The following is an 18,854-nucleotide window of genomic DNA, read 5'->3' on the forward strand; positions in this document are numbered from 1 at the left end:
AAGTGTAAAACCATAGTAAGAAGAATGTAACCAAAATAGCATGGTTAAATTAGGAAATATCAAACATACACTTTACTCATACTACTTTATTCTTTTATTTATAATTTACTCAATTCAACAGTGTAACTCCTATTTTACACAAGTATACGTGTCATGTCAATTACTAAAGTGATGAGAAGAGTATCGTTCCCATGAAGATTGAAATTATTTAAAATTTACTTGAGTGCTACTTAATAAAACTAATTTATTTATTTAGTCAATCAATTCACAAGAGGTTAGACAATTCAAAGAAAAAACTACATTTGTAAAAGATAAATTCACTAATTTTAGAAGATTTGAACCTATGATATTTAAAAAGACATGCTTGCATAAAAGAGCTTTTTTCATAATATGATTGTGAATCAAAGCATAAATACTCTTCATCTCTATTGAGCTCATTGGAGTATTAGCTAGATTCCTCCCAACTATACGTTTACTACCCCCCTAAGATCCCATAACTCTAACCACCATATATGTATGCATGACAAGATTATATTTTAAAACCTCTAGTTATACTTCTACTCATCCATCGAGGCTCTAAATCAAACTAGATATTCAATTTATACACGACCTATACATAAAATAAATGAGGCATGGAGGAATTAAAAATAACATTTAAGCAATTGATAAAATAAAACACCTACTCAACACAATACATGGTTCTTAAATAATCATAGATTCATATAAAAGAGTTTAGCCACAAATAGAGATATAATTAAACATAAAAAATATTTTCATTTCACTTAACAAAATAAAATACATACTATAGATTACTGATATGTGTAAATAATATATTATTTTATGTACTATATTTTCAGAGAAAATATGTTATTTTAATTGTGTTGTGTAGGAAAAATACAAAGAAGGTCATAAAATTCTAAATATCATCTAGCACCGCGGCGTCAAACAAATCAACCCCATAGCACCATCAAGAACACCATCGAAGCCCAATAATATTGACATGGCAGTACAAACTTCTCAGTTTGACAACTCGACGGTGTCAAAATGGTCATCTTGGCAATGCAATGTTCACTATCTTCAAGTGCCATGACATCACAACTTATCATGCCTTAGCACCAAAATTACCACTTGGTCGCTACAGCATTTGAATGTCAGTAGTGCCATGGTGTAGCAATTGTAACATCTAAATGACACATGATTTGCTAGCGAAGCAATGCAATTATTCACTAAGTAACTAATCAACATTAGCAAGCATCGCAACAGAGAAAAATATAAGTGCACTGACATTAGTTCATTTTATGGGTGCTATAGTTTGAATATTTCAAGCGCCATAGTGTTAGTTGCCTAATTTGTGTTTTTCTACAAATAGTTATTATGTTATATTTGTATGAGAGTTTAGTCACTTGTCTAATTTCAGTACTTCTTAGAGTACTTCTTGAGATTTCTCTTATAGTCAATTCTAGGAGAGACTAGAGAAGTGCTAGATACAATCATTGGAGTGTTTAGTTAGTTTTTGTGTGAGCCACTCTATATATTTAGGAAGAAGAAGTGTAGAGGCGATACATTGACCCTTTTTTGGTGATATCATTATCTTGTATTTATATTCTTCTATGATTTCAATAAAAATGAGTTTGATATTCTTTTATTCTATATTTGACTAATTCTCCAGTTTTGGATTGATGATATAGAGAACCTATTAAGTACTAATGAAGATTTTTATACTCTAAAGTTAAATGATGTTTTCAACATTTTCTCACTTTATTTAATGAACATAATGGTCACATATGTTGTAAAATCTAGTGTGATGTATAGTCTCGACGGAGGAATGCAAAAACAATCAAGAATATTGAATTAGTATGTTGGCATACTTAGACATAAGATGTAGAATATGCTAGGTTCTTAAGGAGATGATATAACTATAGGAGGTCAGCAGATATCATTTTCACCACTATAAGCTTGACAGAGATCTAGTGATGCATATGCTTTGAATTGCATTACAAATAAGAAATTCATTAGGAAAGATAGGAAATTTACATTCATCAATCCAAAATATTATTTAAATGTTGTATATATTATCTTTAATTTTTGTTAGTGAGTGATTGAATCTCCATAATCAACAATTTTTTTAGTATGATAATTTTATAAATAGAGTAAATAGTAGTAGTTTATTGATAAAAGGCATACTTCCTATTAAGTTTGACACTTTACTCTATCACTTTATTATATGATTTGATACATATACTTTCATATATTAAGTGGGGTTTATTATTTTTTATATATCAAAGTAAACATAAGCATTGTTTAAGTGAGATAGTGCCTTAAACAATTTTATACTTCAAAAGTACATTCCATAACCTCCATCAATTACAAAATAGAAATAACTTGGATAAGTAGTAATGACTCCTTTTGCACTCCTTCATTTAATGCACGCAAGTATAATATTCAACATAAGTACACAAGAGCTGACTCTCCACCAAAAGTTATCTCTCACACTCACTCATGCAAGCATACGTCTCTCCAAGTTGCCAACCACCTAAAATGAACTCTAAGGCTATTATTTATAACATTACAAAATAATTGAAATAGTGCCACAATGTTGGCTTGATGGCACTATAGTGTTGCTAGACCATCAATGCCATTATACAGTTCACCACTCATCCCATTGGTTCACTGGTTCTTTTTCTCCTATCATGGCACTAGAAAATTTGGTGCTACGGTGCTTCCTGGATAGCGCCTCGGTACTAAGCTCTCCAATAATTTTTTTGGGATCTCTGTTGTGATGCTGCACTAGTGGTTCTATGGTGCTAACTTTGTAAAATTGCATCTTTGGTTAATTTTCATAATTTTTAACATATTTTCTATACAAACATATAAGAAATGAAAGTATGATAATCATAATAAATATAATTTAGATCAATATCATAGTTAAAAGAACATAATCGTGCAAGGATGAGACAACCAAAAGAATATGGTTAAATTGAAATGAAGCCTAACTAAAAATATATGACTAGACTATTTACAAAGAGTCAAGTAAAGATATAATCAAGGTAGTGTTCCATGATAAAAAAATGCATACTAATGTAGAATGTTGGATTAAAAATTATTATATGATGTGTTTCAAGGGTGTGTAACATTTAATATATATCACATGGACCTAAGAAAGTAAAGTCACGCCCTAGGATCTAAAGTGAGATTTTGATATTAGAAAATGCATATTTCAATGCACATATTGTCACACCTAGGGAACTAAAGTGAATGAATTTTCCTTTCTTTTTCTCTTTATTATATTGTCTTCTCATTGAATTTCTTTTATCTTTCATTTAATGACTAGATCACTTAGATATTTAGAGCTGATTAATTATATTAAAGAAATATAAATAGTGGAAAATATAAATCACATTATTATACATTCATGTTAGATTTAACTCTGCCATGCTCGATACATTAAGGAGTTGCTAGCACACATTGTCCCCGCTCAAAGAGTTACCTCTCACATACACAAGGAGATTGTACTCAAATGCTACTCACCTTTTTTGCCTCAACAGGGTGAACTAGATCAGCCTGCCATCTCTAACCAATATCCCTTAAATGACACTAGCTCCCTCACATCTGGGTAGGGTGACTACTGAGTATCATTCAATCCTATCTAACTTGCCTTCTTCAACTATCGACTAACTGATCACCGATAAGTTATTAGTTTAGATCTATGAGATAGCTATATACAAGGACATAAGTCTTACATTCTTCCAAATCCTATAAAAATGGGAGGGAGAAAAAGAAGGAAAAGTGTGAGGTAAGGGAGGAGAATCTAATGATCATACCTCTAACGGAATCATAAAATACACAGCTCAAGCTACATAATGTAGAGATCTTATTTTCACCATTCTTGTATATGTAGCATAGATAATAAAGATTTTATCTAAATTTATATCTCTCTCAGATCCATCTCCTCTCTTCTTTCTATATTCTAAGATTTCATTACATTCTCACCATGGATCTTGACATGCATTTAGCATAAATTGCTATCTGGTGTCATCTACCGAATAAAATGAGATTCAACATCCTCTCAAGTGCGATAAACATGGATTAATGTTAAAGGCAACAAATTCGTTACCTACCACGTAGCCTGATAATACCATGAATCCTGCCTATACTACTGATTATGAACTATAAGAAATAGAGGAGTGTCACTTAAAGTCCATCCAAGGCATCTTCCTTAATACTAACATTTTCCATGAATGGCCAACACGCTCGAAGGAACATACAATCTCGGTGCTCACCAAGAGCCATTAAAGAAGGCTTATGCTTCAGATCTAGTTGCAAATCCCCCTTACCTTTAGGCATGAGATGAGAACTCCAGTCCGACAGCCAGATGGACCAAATAAATCAATTCAGTGCCAACCAACACCTTTTTTGAAACTGATCTTCAAAGAAAGGGTGGCTCCCATGTTCAAGGTACCTCAACTTAAAGATTATAAAGGAAAAATTGATCTTATGGATCATGGGATGACTTTCTAAACCATGACTTCTCTCCTTGATATCAATAATGCCATTTAGTGTCATCTCATTTTCACAACTATGATTTCAGAATTATAATGGTTCAATTGCCTACCTAATGTGTGGACAGCGCCTTCTTCAAAGTTAAGTGAATGCAAATCACATAATTTGACAATACCTATAGGCCTCCCAAAAACTCACAAGTCTTACACAAAAATGAGATAATAACCAGGCGAGTTACTAAGAAGCTTTATATTATGTTTCCAAAAAGAAATGCTTGATGGGAATGACTTGAAGAGGACAGTCACTCAAGAATCCCTTACTCATGTTTGAAACCAGGTCCTTTCAGGTATTTACTGGGACTATAGTAGTGACATATATTGATAAAACTATTAGAATTCATCAAAAGCAATGTCAACTAAAGAATACAACCAGGTGACCAAACCTGCCGCAACTACTTCATGCCATGATCTCGTCTTCAGGGGAAATCTTCATCCCAAAAGAGTCAGAGAATGAATCCAACCTCAGGGAAAGAAGGGATAATGGCTAAGCCTTTTCCATGGTCGAAAGTGTACTAATACTAAGACTCACCTCGACATCTAACATCTCTAAGAACTAGCCACCACCTATATAAGAATTGAAGAGGTACAAAAATAGGTTACTCACCAACATCAAAAATACCCAACTTTTACTCTGTTGAGAGTATTCATGGATGAGGTCAACAAGGCCATCAAAAATAAAGAATTCTTTAGTCATCTACTGCCTATGAAGATAAAAAATTCTCGGGACACATTTTGATATTGTGCATTCCACAAATATCTTGGGCATGACATTAAAGAATACCAACACCTATGAAACTTAGTTGAATAACTCTTTAAAAATATGAAAAATCAATGAAGTCATGCTCACTAACCTAGAGTAATGACCAAGAAAAACTCCCTTTAAAGAGCTGTCAAAAAGATAAGATCGTCTTGTTCTATTCATATCGTAGGGGTGGTACCCAAAATCAAAAGAGATGATTGAAGAGATACACATCCAAAGAAGCGGTGAATTACTTAATTTAACACCGCCTCATGCTCATAATCTATCTGTGACATATAAATTACCTTTACAGTAGAGATGATCACTAAGGGAAACCCCCTCAATGAAGTAATTGCCATCAATGCTCTAATTGTCAACTATCAGATCGCTAGAATCCTAATAAATATGGGGAGTGTAATGAACATAATCTTCCAATTCATTTATGATAAGATGGGCATGCTCGCATCTCAACTTATCCCTACTATAGGACCCCTCTACAAATTCTCAGGAAAATAATGGGATACTAAAGAAATAATTGCCCTACCAAATACCTAGGGTGAGTGAGATTTTTGGTACACCACCATAGAAGACTTCATGATACTTGATGCTCTGGCCACCTATAATGACTTATTCAGTGAACCATTAGATATATTTTGCTCACATTGTAATGGGCATGGTTTGAGCGAGTGTTTTAAATTGCATCTGCTTCTTAAGAAGGAAAAATAATTTGCCAAGCAGTCCAAGGTGAAAGAGGGTATTTTGAATGACCATGTTAATATTGAATTGAACCATAATATTGCAGAGGCTAGTGGTGATAGCTCAGGGTAATGATGTGGTAATTCTACAGCTTAGTATAATTCATACAGATCCAACCTCTTCTAATGAGGGTGAATTTCTCAGTGATCAAAGTGTGGATCCCAAACCAGATACTATATTGTGTTATGATCTCTCTGGAGAGGAGAAACAAATGTTACCAACCAATTCTAATGGCATTAATGTGCCTTCTTCTTCATATAATCCTTGTGTTTCAAAGAAAACATTGTATGATATGGTTGTTATTGATGTTGACACTAACCTTTCTAATGAGCCTTAATCTCATATTATGAATGAGCAAGTTAATAAGCTGATTCTTGAAAGAGTTAAGTCTAGAATGCAAGAGGATGATTTTCCCTACGTAGAGAGGTTATCTATTATCTAAACCGAGAAAGTGAGGGATTTTAGTGGAGTTGTTATGAACAATGAAACCATTGTGGAAAATGGTATTTTCTTTATAGAAGGTGAGTTGCCTCTTTTTAGGGGGCATTCAGTAATGATAAATGAAAGTAAGCTTCCTTTAACTGAAAATTACCTTAGTGATGCTTTTGCTAACACAGAGGTGGATATGTTGGCTAAATGTTTTCCTAGAGATGATAATGATATGAGCTATACCAAGGGTCATGGCAAGAGAGGTAGAAAATCAAGGAATGTCATTTTATAATCACCTAGAAACACACGTTTGCATACTTCTCATTAATCATTATTTTTTATGTTTAATGCTATTATTTGAAATGCTAGGGGTATTGGATGCCCTTCTTCTAAGGTTAGAGTTAAATTTTATGACGTATTCATAATGTGTCTATTCATGTCTTGCTTGAGCCTCTTATTTAAGCTGATAAGTTACTTAGTACTGCTAAGTTTCTGAGTTTTGAACATGCTATGTTGAATGTAACCAATAAAATTTGGGTTTTTTTAAAAGATTTTATTAGAATAAATATCATTGGTGTTTTTACTCAAGTCTTGCATTGTAATATTGAAAGTTCTAGTTTCCAATGTTGTGCTTCATTTGTTTATGCTGCCTCCTCTTGTTATACTAAAAGGATTTTATGGGATCAAATCATCCATTTTCATAGTATTTGAAATCTTCCTTAGAATTTTGGTGGTGATTTTAATACTATAACTACCCCATCTGAGCGCATAGGGGTATCACTCCCCATCTATCAGTCAATGGAGGATTTCAATGGTATGATTATGGATTGCATCCTTAATGATATTGGTTTTTCTAGCTATAATTTCACTTGGCATCGTGGCCATTTGTGGCAAAGGTTAGATAGGGTTTTATTTAATGATGTATGGCTTAATTTTTTTGAGTCCACTAATGTTGAGCATCTTAGCCGTACCCTCTCTAATCATTCTCCTCTTCTTATTAAAATTAAGAATAGAGCTAGGGGTTTTCCTTCTCAATATAGATTTCAAAACATGTGGTTGATTCATGACTCTTTTTTGGATATGGTTAAGAATAATTGGCAGGCCCCTGTGTTTCCTGATAATTTTTTCTTTGGTATGAATAGACTTTGGCTTAAGCTAAAAAGACTTAAGCAAGTGTTAAATTGGTGGAACCATAAAGTTTTTAAAAATCATTTTTCTAACATTTTAATTATGCAAGATAAGGTGAATTCTTATGAGAGTCAGTATCAGTTGGTTCCTTCTGATATCAACTTCTATTTTTTGAAAGAGGCTAAGGATGAGCTTTATAAATTACAAGCTCATGAAGAAATTTTTTGGAAGCAGAAAGCGGCTATGAAACATCTGGTTGAAGGTGATAACAATACTAAGTACTTTCATGCTTTGCTTAAAAAGAAGCATGCTATTAATTGCATTCATAAAATTAATCATATTGATGGCTCTGTTACTAAGGATGATGCTGAAATTGCTAATTTGGTTATTCATTATTTTCAAAATCATCTTAATAAAACCTTTAATCCTTCAATTATTGACAATCCGCCTATCATTCCTAATTTTATTTCTTTTGAAGATAATATTGGCTTGTCTAAATCTCCTTCTCTTGAGGAGGTTAAGGATATTGTTTTTGGTATGAATGGTGATTCTGTGGCTGATCCTAATGGTTTCACGATGAAGTTTTTTCAGAAAACTTGGCCTATTATTTATAATGATCTTTCTTTGTTGTCACTGATTTCTTTAATGGTAATCCTATTCCTAAGTTTTTTTCTTCTACTTCTATTGTGCTTATTCCCAAGAATAATTCTATGAGTTCTTGACAAGATTTTAGACCAATTAGTTTGTGTATTTTCTTTTATAAGCTGCTTTCTAAAATTTTGATGAATCGGTTAACTATTTTTTCCTATGCTTATTTCCCCTTTTCAAATGGGCTTTATTAAATGGCATGCTATTGCGGACAATATCCTTTTAGTGTAAGAGTTTTGTCAAGACTTCGATGTCAAGGTTAGAGGTGGTTATATGATTTTGAAACTAGATATTGCTAAAGCTTATGATAATATTAATTAGAATTTTATTTATAATATCTTGAATTTATTTGGTTTTAATTTAAATTTCATAAGCCTCATTAAGAATTGCATTGAAAGCTCTTATTTTTCTGTCATTATGAATGGTAAGAGCCATGGCTTTTTTAAGGCTTCTTATGGTCTGAGACAAGGGGATCCTATTTTCCCTGCTCTCTTTATTATTGCTGCTGAGTACTTGTCTAGAGGTCTTGCGCATCTTTTTGATAAGTATCCTAGTGTCTACTTCAGAATGTTAGGTGGCATTTAAATTTCGCATTTATGTTTTACTGATGATTTCATTATTTTATGAATTCTTCGATGAATAGGATTAATAGACTTGTGTGTTTCTTTAACCATTTTGAATTGATTAGTGGCTTGGCTCTTAATAAGCATAAGTGTCATTTTATTATTACTAAGAAAGTTCCTTCTGATCGTGTTATGGCTATCAAGAATTTAATTGGTTTTAGCCATGGTCTTTTTCCTTTAAAGTATATGGGTGTGCCTCTCTATAAGGGTATAAAGAAGTTTTTTCTTTTTGATGATTTAATTACTGTGGTGTAGAACAGACTTTCTACATGGGATTCTAATTTCTTAAGTTTTGGTGGTTGGCTTATTCTTATCAAGAGTATTCTTTATTCTATTCCTATTTATAGTTTTCAAACTCTTCTTCTTACTAAGATTGTGTGTAATAGGATTGATAGAATTTTCAAAAAAATTTTTTGGAAAGGTATAGGTAGCAGTTTTAAAATTCATTGGTCTTCCTGGGATAAATGTTGTGAGACTTTGAATGAAGGGGCTTTAGGGTATAAGTCTATGTATGATTTGACCTATGCTTTTTCTTTTGAGTTATGGTATAATCTACGTTCCAATGTGATTCTTTGGGCTAATTTTATGGTGGCCAAGTATTGTGGGGGGAGGCATCCCGCCATGTGTTGCTTCAGTAAAGGCAATTCTAAAGTTTAGCAGCATCTTTGCTTTCTTAAATGGGTTGTTGAGCCTTTTATTGTGTGGGGTCTTGGTAATGGAGATATTTTCTTTTGGCAAGATCGTTGGTTGGGTGGCCATTCAATTTACTCTTTAATTAATACTATTTCTAATGTTATGTGAAGGTGAATTATTTTTTCTCTAATAATGGTTTGGATTTGGAGAAACTTTCTAGTGTTCTTCTTGATTTCATTTATTCAGTGTATTTTAAAGATCACTTTGAACATTAATTCGAATGATGTGTTGCTTTGTGCTTTGACTAAAGATGGTTGTTTTAGATTAAAAGATGTATGGCATTCATTTAGAGCTAAGCATGAAACTTCCAAGCTTTTTCATATGATATGGCATAAAAGCATTCCTTCTTTGATCTCTATTTTTATTTGGAGAATTTTACATAAGCTTATTCCTACAAATGAGAATTTAATGAAAAGAGGTTTTATCCTCCCTTCTAAAAGCAAATGTTGCTACCAAGTGAACAATATGCATCATGTCTTCATTTCTGGCCCCTTAGCTGTTAAAGTTTGGAATTATTTTGTGGACATCTTTCATTTCAACTATTTTAATGCTATGGGTTCTATTAATTCTATGCTTAATTATTGGTTTGTTAATTCCAAAGATCACCTCATAACTATGATTCCTTCTCTTATCCTTTGTTTCTTATGGTTGGAGAGAAATACTTCTCATTTCAATGGGGTGGTTATGAACTATCAGAGAATTATCCATAATATTAAGGATAAAGATGTGGCTATTTACTCTCCTAATTTACTTTCTACCAAGAATTTAAAAACTATTTTTTACTACGGCTAATTTTGGTATTAACTTGGAGGTGGTTATTTTTTATAAGGTTCCTAGGTGTACTTCTTGGATGAAGCCTCCTCCCAATTTTATTAAGTTGAATGTTGCTAGTGCGAGAATGGATTCTACTGTTGGTTGTGGTAGTGTTATAAGAGATCAAAATGGTTATTATATTTTTGGTTTTGCTAGTCCTGCTGCTAATGGTGATGATAATTTTGTTATTACCTATGTTGTGCTTCATGGTTTAAGTTTTTGTTTCAATCTTAATTACATGAATATTGTGGTGGAGGTTGGTTCTTACTTTGGTTATCATGCTCTTAATTCTAAGGAGGATAAAGTTTGTTCCTATGCATTATTTTATATGTGGAGGGACATTAGGAATTTATTGAGTATTTTAAACAGTTCTTTCTCTGTTATTCTTGAGGAAGGGAATGCTTGTGCTTAGTCGATTACTAGATGGGGTTTTGGTTTGAATGCTTTGACTGGGCTTTCGATTTCTAATCTGCCTTTTCTGGTAAAAGGCATCTTAAGATTGGATCAAATTGGCTTATCTTATGTTACATCTTAGTGTTTATGGAGTTTCTCCTCTCTAGTTGTTGTGGGGTTCCTCCTAACATTTTCACTCATCTTTATTTTTTCGGGTTGGCATGTCTGCTTCTCATTTGTTGGTCGTTGTTTTCTGCTGCTTGGGGAACTTTCTTTGGTGTATCCTGAGTATTTTCTTATTTTCTTTTCTTTTTGTGTTTCTATTTTTTTGTCAGTTCATGGTGCTTTGCTCTCTACTGGGTCCCCGTATTGTGTGGTTGGTGGATGTTTGGAGCATTACTTCCTATTATAATTCTAAAGGCTTTGGTTGCAATGAGTTATGTGCTATTATCAGGTGTTTTAGTTTAAGCTGGCAGAATATCTTTGGTGATTCTGAGATGTTTTCCCTTTGTTATCTTTGGGGGCCCGTGTTCATTGCTGCTGCGGATTTGTGATTTTGTGATTAAATTCCAGTTCTCTCCTTTCTTGGAGTGATAATTGGAGCCTTTGCTTGGATGTTAGGTTGGATAATTGTTTGGTGGGGTATTGCTTTTGGCCTGCTCATCCCTCGAGTTTCTGGTATTGTCCATACTGGTGGCTATTCTCTACTTTGTTTTATCTTGGGTCTAGTTTTTTAGTGGAGTAGGCCTGTTGGGATTATTATCCTGATGATGTTGGGTCTTCTGGTTTTATTTTCTTCTTAAAGATTATAATTTGTTTCAATCATTGTTTGGTGAATTATCTTATTGCAATATATTATTACTCTTTGTACTTGTTTTTTGCAGGATCTTACTTTTGCAGGTATTTGTGATGATGGGGTTTTTGATGGGAAGCTGCTATTCCAAGCTATTTTTTGTTGTCTTCCTTCTTTTTGTGTGCTCCTTCTTGTGCACCGTAGGATGTATCTAGGTATTTTTATACTTTGACGTAGTAGGACCCTTGAGCTCGTAGGTTTTTTGTGCCTTTAATTTTGTAGCTCATTTAAGCATTTGTGGGTTCGAGGTCCCTTTAAGGACTTTGTAATTTTTTCCTATATTAACACATAGGGCCCTTCATGAGTTTCCCCTAAAAAAATCAGTGAACCATTGATGAATACTTCTCAAGCCAAGGTATCCACATACCATGCCCTATCAAGTTCCCAACTAAAGGGAAGGAAATCACCATAAGAGGTGATCTAACTTATTATTGCACTTTCCTCTATAGGCAATAGGTATGATCTATGCTTTTGAGAAATCCTATAACTAGATAGAGAATAAGGATTGAGCATTGAAGCAATCGATACTATTGATAAAGTTCCAGTAATATAATATAAACTTAGAATATTTTTCAGGATCAACACCTCTTTCAGCAAAGAAGATTGAGTCAAATAAATAAAAGCTCTCCATGATAAACTCAAAGTGATTATGTGGATAGCCATAGAGATTCCATGCATTAATAAAGAAGTTGGAAAGCTACTGTTCTCTCACTTCATCAAGGAACAATATCTTAAGTGGATCTCTAAAAAAATGATGGTTCAAAAATACAAAGGAAAATGGAGAATGTTCATAAACTTCACTAATATGAACTACCATCTCTCAACGATCGATGCCTTAGTCAACTCTATGAAGGGTTAAATCATGAGCTTCCTAGATGCCTTTTCAGGCTACCATCATATCAGAATGAATCCTAAAAATTGTGAAAAGATTACATTCATCACTATTAAAGGAATGTATTTTTATAAATTCATATCTTTTAGACTAAAAATGATGGGACAACCTATCAAAGAATGATGCTCAAAGTCTTCAAGGAATAAAAGAGATGAAACATCCAAGTCACATAGATGATCTTCTTATCAAAAGTAAGTCACCTGACTATCACATTGAAGTTATACAAGAAACATCATATACTCAAAAAATATAACATGAGGCTAAATCCTTTGAAGTATACCTTCCTAGTAGGCATAGAAAAATTCATAAGGTTTTTCTTTACACCTCATGGAATCAAAGTTAATATTTATAAAGTATTAGCCATACTCGACATGCTGACACTAAGAACCATCAAAGAAGTCCACCGACCTACTGGCTAGATCGCCTAGCTCAATAGATTTACCTCTTGACTGGGAGAAAGGTGTGCCCCTTTCTTTAAAACTCTCAGGAGTGCAAATAGAAGTTCTCTTTGGGTGGAAATTACAAAGCCACCTTCCAGTAACTCAAAAGTCTCCTCACTTCACTACTAATCCTATAGAGCCCTCAGCCATGAAAAAAACCTAATAATTTGCCTCAGAGTTGGAGAAGACATTATTAGTTCCATACTCATCAGAGAAAAAAGAACAAAGTAATGGCCAGTTTACTATGTGAACCACACACTCTTAGGCATAGAACAAAGATATATGATAATGAAAAGCTGACATGGTCGCTCATTAATGTGGCTAGAAAGTTGTGACCCTACTTCCAATCCCATTCCATCTAAGTGGTGACTAACCACTCTCTTAAGGATGTTCTCACCAAGCTTGACCATTCAGGTTTATAACTTAAAATGTCGGTCAAACTAACTGATATCTGTATCACATACACACTAAGAATAGCGATTTAAGTGCAAGCACTCGTTGACTTTCTCAAAGATTGCACCAACCAAGATAAGAATCCATAAAAAACCTTTCTTCACTAGACTTTATACATGGACAACACATTCGACGAGTAAGAAGTTGGTACAAGCATTATCTTAAAAATTCAAAATTTTCTTCATTTAGGTTGTTAACTTCAAATTCCAAGTCACCAATAACTAAGCCAAGTACTACTTGCAGGAATACAATTTGCTTTTGAATTATCTATCACCCTCCTTGAAGTTTACTCAGAATCCCAGCTTATGGTAAACCAGATCAATTAGGAATATAAAGTCAGAGATGAAGTACTATCTAAATATATACTCAAAGTTAAATAAAAAACCATTAAGCTTAAGTATTTCAAAATCACTGAAATCCCCAAGGAGTATAATCAACTCACTGACCTCCTTTCAAAGAAAGGAAGTATTATTGAACGATAAGATATATGTGTCTCCATGCTTGCCATCATAAAAAAAGAAATAATGCAAGTACATGGGGTTTCCCCAGCGGAGGTGTCATTTTTTAATCAAACAAAAAAAATGGCGACTCCGCTAGGGAGACCCCATGTACTTTTTTAACTCATATAAAATGAGGTGGCCATTTTTTTATTTGATTTTAAAAAAGGCGTTGTTTTGAAAAATATTAATTTTCTTTGGGACCGTTAAATTTCTAGAATTTTAGTTTTGAAATTTAACACATTATTATGAATAGTATATCACATCGGGAGGCAAATATACCATTTCCTAATGGGTTCAAATTTCAAAACTTTGAATTTTTATCCTGATTATCGTAAGCAAACTCAGGAGAGACAACATATGATCTCAAAAGTTCAATATGATATTCAATCAAAAGTTTGACTATAATAATTTGGATAAGAGATCATTAATTTCATAATCAAAATTATGGTAGTAATTGATATATCTCTCTAAGGAAAGAAATTATCAATCACTATTGATCGTTTGATAATGATGGTAACGATCGTTAAATTTTGAATTTCCCAAAGAGATTTTGAAAAACTTGATTTTAAAAATAAGATCTGGGTTTTAAAATCTTCTATGAGCGCAACCCCTCATAGTTAATTACATCATAGAAAACTGGAGTTTCTTATGAATGCTCTCGATTAAAATAGCAGTATAAATTTTATTTATGATTTCAAGGCTCGATATAAAAAGAAGGTAAGGGTTGGAAATTCTAATCGGGATTGGATCAAAGTTAAGCACTTATTTCATGAGTCAAAGGAGGAATGGTATGGATTGTTTTAAGATTCTAAATTACTTTAGAAGCACCCCAGTGTATCCTAAGTGTTGAGCTTGAATTTGATTGAAAAATATTTAAGTTTGAATGATCGATTTTATTAGAAAGTTTGGATTCAGTTCTCAAAGGTTGAGGTCTTAATGCCTGAGCCTACCTCAGAACCTAAGTCTAAATTGGGTATTGAAAATCAGTGACCCGAACCAAGCTAATACAATGCAAATCTGAACTTACCACGACCTAAATTTGGGAGCTAGCTAAACCACATATGCGCTTTAAAATCATATTTCTAGTCATTTATGTAAGAGTGGTAGGGAAGTTAATTAGATTAAGTTTGAAGAGAGTGAGGCCGACATCTAGAACAGATCCTAATTGGCCCCTTTGACTTATGTTGGGTATTTAATATCTAAGTAAATGCAATTAAAGATTTAGACACTTTTAAATTTATTACTAATACAATGCATGCTAGTTGACTCAATTAAATGCTTCAATTTGAATGAATCAATTTTTAAAAAGGCTTAAAAATAGGTTTTATCCTAAAAGAATGCATAAATTCTCCTTCATAGATCTGCACCCTCATAGGCTAGATGCAGGCAGGGAAGTGCCTAGCAAAAGGAAATAAAAATGCAACAAGTATGCATGCGAACTATTTAAATATTAGAGTTACTATGTTATCTTGAAAGTTTTAATTTTATTTATATATAAATAGTTTTAAGTGAGTCCTCATGAGTCTCCGATCGGGTTCCAGGCTAAATCAAAATTTAAATGAAAGAATTGCCAAAAAACTACTAAAAGAAAATAATCTTATATCGCACTAAACATCAAATAATCAACATTAATAAATAAATCAAATAAAATTTAATTTCCATAGGCAAGTGCCTTTTAATATTACAACCCAAAATTATAGAAAAGTAAAGTGGTCGGGTTCCACTGACAATAAGCCAGAATTTCTAATCCTAAGACTCAAGTGAATTTAAGAATGGGTCTTCTTGTTATCCACTTCTTCATCCTTCTGCAGCTCCTTGGATCGTCGGGTCTGGATATCCAAATGAAAAGAAACTCCCCCTCAGAAGGGGTGTTATCTTTCCTATTTGAATACTTGAAATATATCCTAACTTGATCTTCTAAATGGAGGAAGATTCTCCCCTTAGGGATGTCGTCTCCTCTTTGAAATCCAAATTGGATATAAATATCCCATCTCAAATCACTTGACATTTACAACTCAAAGAAATCAAATTACATTTGAATTTAAAAGAAAAAAATTTCTAGACTTAATAACCTGCAGGTTATCCTAAGAAGTTATAATCAAATCATCTCAAGTAATTAATATTAATCTCAAGAAGTTAATTAATTGAAAAAAATACTCAAATTCATAGCCACACTAGGCCACGCTCTTTAAATTTAAAGAGGGTCTTTTGCATTCTGAAGCGCCTGCAGAAAACATCGTTAATTAAAGCTTAATTATTTTTTTCACCTTTAATCAATGCCTTGTATTAACATGGCCACCTTCATAATATTGAATTAGTATAAATCATCTATAACATAAGGGTAATCTATCACATAATCAATCACATCACAAAGTGCAAAAAAGTAAGTAAACAATCAATCAATCTAAGCTAACAAACAGCATGCAGTGAAAACCATAGAAAACTCGATACACAATAGAAAAGTAAACACCAGCCTAACCTAAGACTAGAGTAAGTTTTCCTAGCAAATTATCTAAAGTGTGTGAGGTAGGGTGTATAGTTTGGATATGTCCTTTAGTGGGAAATTTATTAAAGTTGCTTGAAGTTTTGATTGGTTTAAAGGTTTAAGAAAAAAATTAATTAAAGTTTAAATATTAATGATTTGAAATAGATTTAAGATTATTTTTAATTATTTATCGGATACCACCTTTGTTGCTCACCGAGGCTGTGAAGTTTATTTCACCTTCTTTGGGACTAATTTAATAGCCTCGTAGGCTGGGTTATCGAGTGGTAACCGGTATAATTAAATGACTTAAGTTGATTAAGCTTTAAAAGTTAATGAATTTTAATTAAAATTAGTTGATTACTGGTTTTAAGGTTGATTAAATATTTCTGCAGTTTTAAAATGATTTTTGAATTTTAAAAATTTTTTGGATTATTTTAATCGTTTATTTAAGGGGTTAAAATTTAACTTTTTTATTAAAGGTGATTTCTGGAACATTAGTAGTTTTATAAAATATTAGACCTTAAGATGAATTTTTAGACACTACATTTGCTGGATTTGAATTTTTCTATATTTAGTTATGTTGGTTTGAAGATTTGACTTGATTTTTCATTTAGATTTGACCAAAAGTTGACTTTTTCAAATTTGAATGATTTATGGAAGTTTGATATTTTTGATAAACATTAGAGTTTATTATGAGTTGAATGCCAGGTATGGTTGATGGAGTTCTTTGTTGGGGATATTCTTCTATGTCAAGATTTCAATTGGCTAAAGGAGGTTTTGGCAGAACATCTAATCTTGATGAAATTTTGAAGAATCTTTGGATGGCAGAGGTTCTCAATTGTTCCGATGTGGCTGAAAATTTCTCTTGGTTTGGATTTTCTGTTGATTCTTTATCGGATTTGCTTTTGTTTGAAGACGATTTTAGTGTAGCAACTATTTTGAAATTATTTTTGGCGGAGGATTGCCTGCTGGAGGAACTCCTTGGGCTTGGTTTGCTGAGAGATTGTGATTTTTGTGTTTCAACAGGTGGTAGATTTGAATTATTCTTGATTGATTTTGGTGAAAATTCATGTCCGAAGGTGATTTTGAATAAGTTTACATGTTGGTTCGATGTTGCTTACAATAATTCTTGCATTTTGGATTTGTTCTGGTTTTTTTTTTATTCCAGATTTGGTTTGATGGTGTTTTTGGTGTGTGATTTCTTATTGTTCAAGAAATTGTTGGTGTATGGTTATTTGGATTGTAGAGTTGGATCTACATATTATGAAGAACTGGTTTCATGTTTCTTGAAGATTCTTGGAGATGATGTTGCTACTATTGGTTTTGTAGCCATTTGGATGGTTTTTTTTTTTTTTGATCTTTCAAGGAAGATAGTTCAAAAATTTGGTTCGAGGTTGCTAAAATTATTGAAGTGATTGATCTAATGTTGATTGGTTTGTGTATGGAAGGTTGTTTTGATCTTCATACAATTATTTTGATGGCTTTGAGTAGATCTTCTAAGGGAGATAGTTTGGATAATTTCTATGGTGACGACAGAATTATTGAAGTTAGTGTCCTATTATGGTTTGGGTCATTTATGGAAAGTTGTTTGGATCATCAAAGATGTATTGGAGCTTGCTTTTGGTGGGAGCTTATCTTATCAAGGATTAAATTGATTCTTCTTTGTTCTTTGAAGTACAAGTTTTATTGGTTAAAGACTTGAAGGGTTTGAAGTTTACTGGTTTTTCTATTTCATTATGATGAGGGTGGTGATGATTATCAGTTTGTATGGCTTTGGAAATGATGAGGCTAATTATTGGCCTCTTAAGGTGGGTGTCGGTGTTATTGCTTCATCGACTTTGCTTTGTTCATTCATGGTGGTTGTTATTGGATGCATTGAGGTTTCAGTGGATTCATCTCTTGATTGGAGCTCGTTGGCCTCTAAAGATGTTGAAGACGGTCATTTAGATGTTTTGTCAACTGTTTTAGCTGTTCCTTTTCTTATTGTAGTTGGTTGTTTTTTTTGTTTTCTTGTAGGGTTTTTTGTCCTTTTTGAAATTATTATAATGAAATGTGGGATTTTTACTAGGTTTTATTTTTTATCTTTTGAGAACTCTAGGATACTAACCAACCTTTTAGGTTGTTTTAATATTTGGTGTCCCCATCACCCCAATGGATTTAAAATGAAATTTAATAGATCACATATCCATTATGATAGTTTTAAAGGGCTTGTCTTTGCTTTTAGTTTTTAATATTTTTTAATGCAATTTGCATTTCTTAAAAAAAAAAAAGAATAAATGAGATAATCATTCACTAATCATCCCCATCAAATCTATTTATTCAAGCTCAATCCATGTTTAAAGTTTCAAGACATCTCTCAACATTAAAATTTACATAGATTTAATTTTAAAATAGTTTTAAAGTATATATATATATATATATATATATATATATATATAAGAATGTAAACT

Source organism: Dendrobium catenatum, unplaced genomic scaffold (assembly GCF_001605985.2).
Source record: "Dendrobium catenatum unplaced genomic scaffold, ASM160598v2 fragScaff_scaffold_390, whole genome shotgun sequence".
NCBI classification, from domain to species: Eukaryota; Viridiplantae; Streptophyta; class Magnoliopsida; order Asparagales; family Orchidaceae; genus Dendrobium; species Dendrobium catenatum.